General features: G+C 39.7%; 1 non-coding gene across 1 annotated transcript; it reads right to left on the bottom strand.

Annotated features, from left to right (window-relative positions):
* Positions 1 to 4,356: 4,356 nt before the first annotated feature.
* On the bottom strand, positions 4,357 to 4,444 carry trnar-ucu. Its single transcript is given in 2 exon segments — positions 4,357 to 4,392; positions 4,408 to 4,444. It is a non-coding gene; the product is annotated as a tRNA-Arg (tRNA).
* Between the last annotated feature and the right edge of the window lie 3,090 nt (positions 4,445 to 7,534).

Raw genomic sequence — 7,534 nt, 5'->3', positions numbered from 1 at the left:
GGTTTACTGTTTGGATAAAATGGAAATGAGAAGAAACGAAACCGTTATCAGAAGTGGACTGATAGAGTTTTCATGTCTGTGATATTCATCTGTTTATCACATAATTATAAGTTTGACTGAATTTTATGGTTTAAAGGGATACTTCAACATTTTGGCAAATTCGCCTATTGCCATAATTCCTATAGTCTTAGTAATAGGTCCGTTACCTTTAGTTGTCAGTGCAAGCTGTTTCTAGATCTGGGGGGACCGTTAAACCAGCTGCAAACGCTATTTTAGCAGACGTAATTTTTGCTTTCCCTCATCAAACTCATCAAATACACAGTCCAACAACTCCAAAATGCTCTCGTGGACAAGTTGTGACCTGCACATTCACCAAGCTATGAAATAATAACATATAATTATGTAACATTACGACACATGAAGCTAATACTCTGAACTATTTCTTGAGCGAACCACTGGGCGGAGTGACACAGTGCAGCAGCCATGTCTGGAGTGTAAAACATCTCCGTCTCGTCATGTTCCATGATTATTTCATTGCGTGGTGAATGTGCAGGTCACAACTAGTCCACGAGAGCGTTTTGGAGTTGTTGGACTGTGTATTTGGTGAGTTTGATGAGGGAAAGCAAAAATTCCGTCTGCTAAAATAGCGTTCGCGGTGCAGCTGGTTTAACGGTCCCCAAGATCTAGAAACAGCTTGCACTGACAACTAAAGGAAACGGACCTATTACTAAGACTATAGGAATTATGGCCATGGGCGAATTTGCCAAAATGTTGAAGTATCCCTTTAATTTAGGGCTAGGAAAGTTACGGTCAAACTGATCGTCACTTTAAGTTACGCAAAGCATTGTGGGTCACATCCAGAAGTCACATATTTTCTATAAGACAAGTTTATATTGGTCTCAGAGGTCCCCAAAACATTCCTGTGAAGTTTGTTGCTGAAAAAACACTCGGGGCTAACTCCCCACATGACATCATGAGGGGAAAATCTTGTTTCACACACATTTTTCTGAAAGTTGGAGGAATAGAGTGGATGGAGTGGATTCTAGGGGTTATTGTGGACAGGCCAGGGGCACATATTTTTGTAAGAAAAGCCTGAAAAAGTGATTTTAGCATAATATGATCCAACACACATACATGAGGTATGATCACAAGACGGGACTGCAGGAAGCCTGCACACAACCTCATGTAAATCTATCATTTCGTTTATTTCATATTGTTACGATGGAAGTATTTCTTCATAAATGGCCTACATAATATGTTTATCCCACTGGCCATAAAGTTTTAGCTTCCAATGACCGTTTAACCGTACAGTTTTTATATTTAAAGCGTTTAAATCCATTAAGGTTCATTTTTTTGGGGTGGTTTCCCTCAGAAAGGAGCGGGGCTGGTGTCATTTGGGAAAAGTACCAGGATGAGTTCCTCTGATCTTTAGTTCAGGTCAGAGATATTGTTCACTGTGATAACTTTTGTTTGCATTCCTCCTTTTCTGTCGTCAAGCAAATCCAGCTACACATGGGGTTTAGTTGTACTGTGAGTCCTGAGAATTTAAATTTTGCATTTTTCCCCCCAGAATTTAATTTCTAAAAAGTTATGTCTTAGATGTTTTCACAGGCCCTGTCCCTCTTCTCTACGTATTTATTGACTCTCTGCAGAAATAAACGTCCTGTTGCAGAAAATGCTGGCCTCCTTAACGCCATCATGGACCGTCACACATGCTCACAAACACGTACACCCTCTCTGACCTCTCTAACCTTTCCGCCTCAATGCCCATACATCCTTTTGTTCTCTAAACTGACCAATCACACGGCCATTGTCTGCCTGTCAGCCAACCGCAGCTCCTATTGTGATGCAAACCAGCCAATCAGAGCGCTTATGTACCCACAAACAGACCAATCAGCTGGCGGTGCCCCCCATCAGTCTGCCACACCCATTCCTCTCTGGAGCACACGGGTTGCATGATGGAACTCTGCTCTTTTGTTTAAATGTAAACCGAACATGAGCCCTGCTGGATTTGTGTTTCCTCTGACCTTTTCTGCTACATCAGTTCTGACCTTTTTAATATCAGCAAGCGGCGGCGTTATCCACTTTTATCTGACACACTTAGAGAGAAATGACAAAAAAGAGGTCAGATGTTGTGTTTGTGTTGATAACAGGGACCATTTTCCCAAACAAAGCTTCTTTTTATCTAAATGGTTCTAAAGTGGGACCATGACAGGACCCTTCAATCACACTAGAATAACTGAAAACCATGATGATATGTTGAAGTCGACAGCCTGGACTGAAACAGCCATAGACATTATACTTTAAATACTAGAACACTGTGTAAAAGTCCAGTTTGGTGACTCTAAATTGGCTGGGATAGGCTAAAGCTCCCCCCCTTAAACATTTTAAGTTCAAATGAGTGGAACATTTATATTGGTTGATTAAGGGAAATTTTTATTTTTAGTTTAGGACTATCTAAAATAATTAGGTCGCTAAAACTTTAAACATAGTTTCTATGAACTTTAAAAATTTACATTTACCTAATTTAAAAAAATGTAATTGATTCAATTTAAAATGTTTCGTGTGATTGATTACTCCATTTTTTAAAAGTTCAACCAATGTTTTACTTTTTTCAGTGCAGTGAGAAACACAGAAGCGGGCGTATCCATCTGCTTTGCAAGGTTACTGCCCATTGACAGAGGACATGGAAGCCTGAAGCCTTAAGGAAGGCTCAGATGACACAAATTCAGCCTGATTTTACACTCTTTGGCCCCCGTCAACCTGTGAACTCGCCCTCAGTCGCAGAGACAGTGGTGTCGTCTGGTGACTGGCTCTGGTGGGACTCCAACCCCCAACATTTAAACATCTCCTCTTCCAGTCTAATGTCCATCCCATTTCAGATTTTGTAGGACATGAGAATTTCTTCTAAGATTCCACCATGATTAATACATTTGAGCAGCCTCTGGAAAACCCTTCATGATGTATAAAGCTCAGCACCCCTGGGACTCTACCCCGCCACAGAGTCCTTGTAAACCTCGCTGTTAGCTTACTCCAGCCAGTCTATAGAAATAACTGTTTGTTGCATTCCCACTCCTGAAAAATTCCGCTGAAGTTTTCCCGAGTTGGTGCAGAGCTCCACAGATGGCTTATCAAACAGAGGAATGCTGGGCTGAACATCCTTTATCCTGTCGGGGTAGATGACTGACCTGCACGGCTTCACATGGCTACAAGCTGATCTCAATCAATCAGTCATTTAAACTTTATTTATAAAGCGCTTTTCTTACATAACACGTAACTCAACATAGACAATTAAAGCCATTCCCTCACACCCACACACCTGCAACCTATCCCACAGACAACAGTTACATGTACACCAACTCATACACACACATGCACTGTTTCACACACATGCACTCACACACCCACGCACACACACACACACACACACTAAAATAGTGGACATTGGGCTGAGTGCAAGAGGCTGAGTACAGATGAACCAGTTGAGAAAGCGCCATCAGAGGAGCCGTCTGCACCAGGAGCAGAGAGTCATCCACAGCCACAGGACACCGACGCAGGACCCAGAGGAGAGATGGGGCAGAGACACCAAACCTACACCAGGAACCCACGAGACAGACCCCTGCAGCCATAGACGACCCCCGCTCCTGGTGCAGAGGGCTCCCCCAGAGGAAACACTGGAGATCCTAAAAATGATAAAAGGATGAAAATAAGTAAAAACTAAAATACGAATAAAGCGAAGAACTAAAATATAATATAGTATAACTAAAAAATTAAGGTAGGAAAAGAATAAAATTCATAAATAAATACAAATTGAAGCCCTAAAAAAAAAATCATAAATATAAATAAAAAAGATAAATATTAGACCAAAGAGCATGGCATTACAGTAGTCCATACGACTGGTGATAAAAGCATGCATCAGCGTCTCTGTGTTGGCCCGAGAGAGAATGGGGCGGACTCTGGCGATGTACTTTAGATGATAAAAACCTATTTTTGTTACATTCTTAATGTGGAGAATAAAAGTCAGCTCAGAGTTAAAAATTACGCCCAGGTTTTTCACTTGTGATGATGGATTAAAAGACAGTGCTTGTAGTTTGGGTAAAAGTTTCTCTCTCTGGGCCTCAGGACTGATGACTAAAACCTCAGTAGGAACTTCACAGGCCAGGTGTGGTGGGACTTGAGACGACAACCTTTGAATCAGTTCACATGTACTTAACTAGAAGTCCATTGGCCACAGAGCCCTAGTTTTCTCCAGGACATGAGGTGTTACTGAAACATAGTCAACAGGATAGCAGGTACACTGTTGTTTAAATTAATGGGTTTAATTTTGGTTGAAAACCCTTGAATCTGTATAAGGGTCGACTCTGGTGGGACTCGAACCCACAACCTTTGAATCACTCCTCACCTGACTAGAAGTCCAATGCGCTGTCCATTGCGCCACAGAGCCCCTGCAGAATGAGATCCCATGTGCATGATTCGATGATGTCATAAACGGGGGAGGGGGGGCTCACAGGAGGGAGAGGTCGTTGAGATTCCTGTGTGGAAGCCCATTTGGGTCGAATAAAAAAGAAAAAAATGTGAGAGAACAGCAATTCTTGAAAAAAAAAATTTCTAAGTCACAATTATGAGATAAAAAGTCATGATTATGATATAAAAAGTTATAATTATGAGTTGAAAAGTCAAAATTATGATATAAAAAGTTATAATTATGAGTTAAAAAGTCAATAATGATATAAAAAGTTATAATTATGAGCTAAAAAGTCAAACTTTTTAGTTAAAAAGTCGTAATTTTGAGTTAAAAAGTCAGAATTACGATATAAAAAGTTAAATTATGAGTTAAAAAGTTATAATTATGAGTTAAATCTCATCATATAAAAAGTCATCATTTTAAGTTAAAGTCATAATTATGATATAAAAAGTCATAATTATGATATAAAAAGTCAAAATTTTTAGTTAAAAAGTCAGAATTATGATATGAAGTCATAATTTTAAGTTAAAAAGTCATAATTATAAGATAAAAAGTCAAAATTTTAAGTTAAAAAGTCATTAAGATATAAAAAAATATAATTATGACATAAAAAGTCATAACTGTGGTATAAAAAGTTATAATTATTAGTTAAAAAGTCATAATTATGATTTAAAAGTCAGAATTAGAGGGAAAGAGTGATAATAATGAGATACAAAGTCAAGATTATGACTTAAAAGTCAAAATTATGACACAAAAAAATTACAGTTGAACAAATGACTTCAATCTCCTAATTACAACATTGTATCTTTTAATTATGATTTTTTTTTTTGTTTTACATTTTAATCTTATAATTTTGACTTTGGATTCCTTTTTTTATTTCCTTACTTCCACATTTTCTTGTTTAAGTGTTGGAAATGGGCTTCCATATGCCTGCAATGAAAAGTGTGTTTTTGTTTAAATTTTCTTGATAATTAGTGTCATTATTGTATCAAAAGCAACTAAATGAATCGTACAACAGACTGAAATTTGTATCAAATACAATAAAATACAGATCTGGGGGGCTCCTCTCTTAAAAATGTCCAAATAGTGTGGTCCAGCACTACAAATAATGCAAGTAAATTTAATTCAGTCATAGTAAAAAAATGCTCATAAATTTGGAAATTATGGTTAAAAAATACATCAAAATGCATATATTTGTAAAAATAATGCAACATTTGTTGCTCTGCTAGCCGGCTAAGGGGGGCCTGTGTAATATTCTTTCTAGGGGTCCTAAATCCTTAGCTACGCCCCTGACCCTGTGGTGCACAGCCAAGCTCCAAACATCCTTTCATTAGAACAGGCTGGGCTTTAAGAACACGTGTGCTGCAGTAATGTCACTAGGAGTTTTAAAAAAGTCATGGCTCAGTTATTAAACAGAAAGGCTTAGAAAAGGATGGGCAGGGGGCCTTCGAAGGAAAAGAGAGTTAACCTGATAACGTTCTGATTCATGTTCTACTCATTAATGAAGCATTTTAAGGTGTAAAAAAATGGTGTGCAGGGCGTCAGCTGCAACATTTGTCTTTCAATCCTAGTAGCGTCCCGAGAAAGAACTTTGTACCACGGCTCGCAAACGTGCTGCCATGTGGTCCAGCAGGCAGTGTGAGCTGTATATGTGTGTGACAGGGCAGTTCACAGAGGACTGGGGGTTGAAAAGCTGACGTTTTTGATTGTTTCTTACAGAAAAGATATATACTGGATATCGCCATTGAGCTTATAAATACTGAGGTATGATGGTTGATCCATTTCGCCCAGCCCTAGCTGTAGCAGAGCACCATCAGAATCTTCCACTTAGGATGTCTGTCTGTGGAGAAAAACAGCTCCATCCTCAGTGTCTCCGTCTCCTCTGGTTGAGGCAGGGTTCAGCTTTCTTCTCAGCACAAACCTGTGGGTGCGTTTGATTCTTCACTTGGAGCAAAGACGGCACGATCTGTCTTTGCAGCAGGAAAAAAAATCTGCAGAGAAATCAAGCACGCCTGAAGAGAGATCCCATTATTCAGAGAAAGACTTCTGTACCGCCTCGGGTGACGAACAGCACGGCAGGAGGGAGGCTGTGTGAATGAATTCTCCTGTGTGTATTTAGGCCAGCCACACTGGTGTGGTGAGAGCCTGCAGGCTGTGCAGAGCAGTGAAGGTCGAACACTTCTCTAATGACTGTCTGAAGTCTGAGTGCAAGTTTTCACATTTTATTATGGTATTAATGGTCTGAGCAGGTGCAGAGATGGGGGGGTGAAGAAGAGCAGAGAGAGAGAGGCTGAATGAAAGAGAAGTGGATGAAAAGATAAAAGAGAATCGCAGAGAGATGAGTGTGAAGACAGAGACGTTACATAATGGTTTTAGCAGCCAGCCGTCTGTCTGTCTGTTTGCTGTCTGCACTGCCTCCTGCTGGTCACAGCAGCAAACTGCAGTCGAGCATCACAGCCGAATATACAGGCAAACTCATTATTATGTAAGTAGGCAGAGAGAGGCAGTATGGAGGTATCTGATCTCTGAAATATTCAGGATGTCATTGTCAAGATTTCAATCATTCAAAGCTGTGCTTATATTAAATATCTGGATAAGTCTGAACAGATTATTATAATGAGAGAGAATCCACACATGAAGACAAACACTGACAGATTTAACTGTTTTATTCTGGCACCATTAGTGCCAATACCAGCTTAAGTCCTTAACTGTGGGCAGGGCCGTCTCTTGCTATACACAGACTGTGAAAATGCACAGGGCCCCATAAGCCAACAGGGGGCCCAAAGCTGAATGTTCCGCCTCATCTGAGGAGACTTAAGATTGCCTGTCTTTATCCCTTACTGCAGTGGTTCCCAATCTTTTTTCCATTGACCTCCCTAAAAAAATAGTTTGAATTTGTTTGAAATGGTTAGATTTGTAATTATGTTCAATCCACATCCTTTTTAAAGTTGATTTATGTTAAATAGTTGTCATTCTATGTGACTCTGTGTGGCAATGGACAGCACATTAAACTTCTAGTATACCAAAGGAGAAGATATCCAAAGGTTGGGGGTTCAAGTCCCACCAGAG

Source organism: Cheilinus undulatus, linkage group 2, assembly GCF_018320785.1.
Source record: "Cheilinus undulatus linkage group 2, ASM1832078v1, whole genome shotgun sequence".
Lineage (NCBI taxonomy): Eukaryota > Metazoa > Chordata > Actinopteri > Labriformes > Labridae > Cheilinus > Cheilinus undulatus.
This window is presented reverse-complemented; position numbering and strand designations above follow the sequence as displayed.